This window comes from Cyprinodon variegatus, unplaced genomic scaffold (genome assembly GCF_000732505.1).
Source record: "Cyprinodon variegatus isolate N-32 unplaced genomic scaffold, C_variegatus-1.0 Scaffold130, whole genome shotgun sequence".
NCBI lineage: Eukaryota > Metazoa > Chordata > Actinopteri > Cyprinodontiformes > Cyprinodontidae > Cyprinodon > Cyprinodon variegatus.
Genome location: NW_015150583.1, coordinates 800,815 through 801,413, shown reverse-complemented (window position 1 = coordinate 801,413; position 599 = coordinate 800,815).

Sequence of the window (599 nt, the reverse complement as noted above, 5' to 3'; positions counted from 1 at the left end):
TGAATTTCCTCCTTCAGCACACTCATCTCGGGGTGGCTGATTTCTGGGATGGCATCGCTGTCGATTACCCAGCCCATCTTCTTGTTTGAGGTCTTGTACCCCATTTGTCATGAAATTGCCCTGGAACCTCAACACTTGATGCAGACCTTGTTTGACTTGTCTGAACCCGTATGGTTCTCTTTTTATATGCTATTGTTATATATGTTATGAGGTAGACAGTTAGTTACCTTATTGGTCTTGCCCAAGGACAATACCATGATATCCCATATATGCCCCATGCAGGATTTCGACCGTGGTCTCACACCCATCCATCTGAGCTTTCCAGCTATATATACATCTGTATAGTCAGCTTCCGTATTCATTCTTTTCCTGCTTTGTGTGTCAACTGTCACGGTTGCTAAGCAACAGAGCTCGTTTGTCAGATTACTCGTTTACCAGATTACTTCAGAAAATGATCTGAGGAGATTTTTTTTCTTTTCCAACATGGAAGCAAGGCGATGGAAGTCTACCCACTAACAAGGAGAAGCTAAATGGTCAGAATAAAACTACATTTAGAGCAATTGCTTGAATGGAACAAGTTGTTACTGTATTTCTATTTA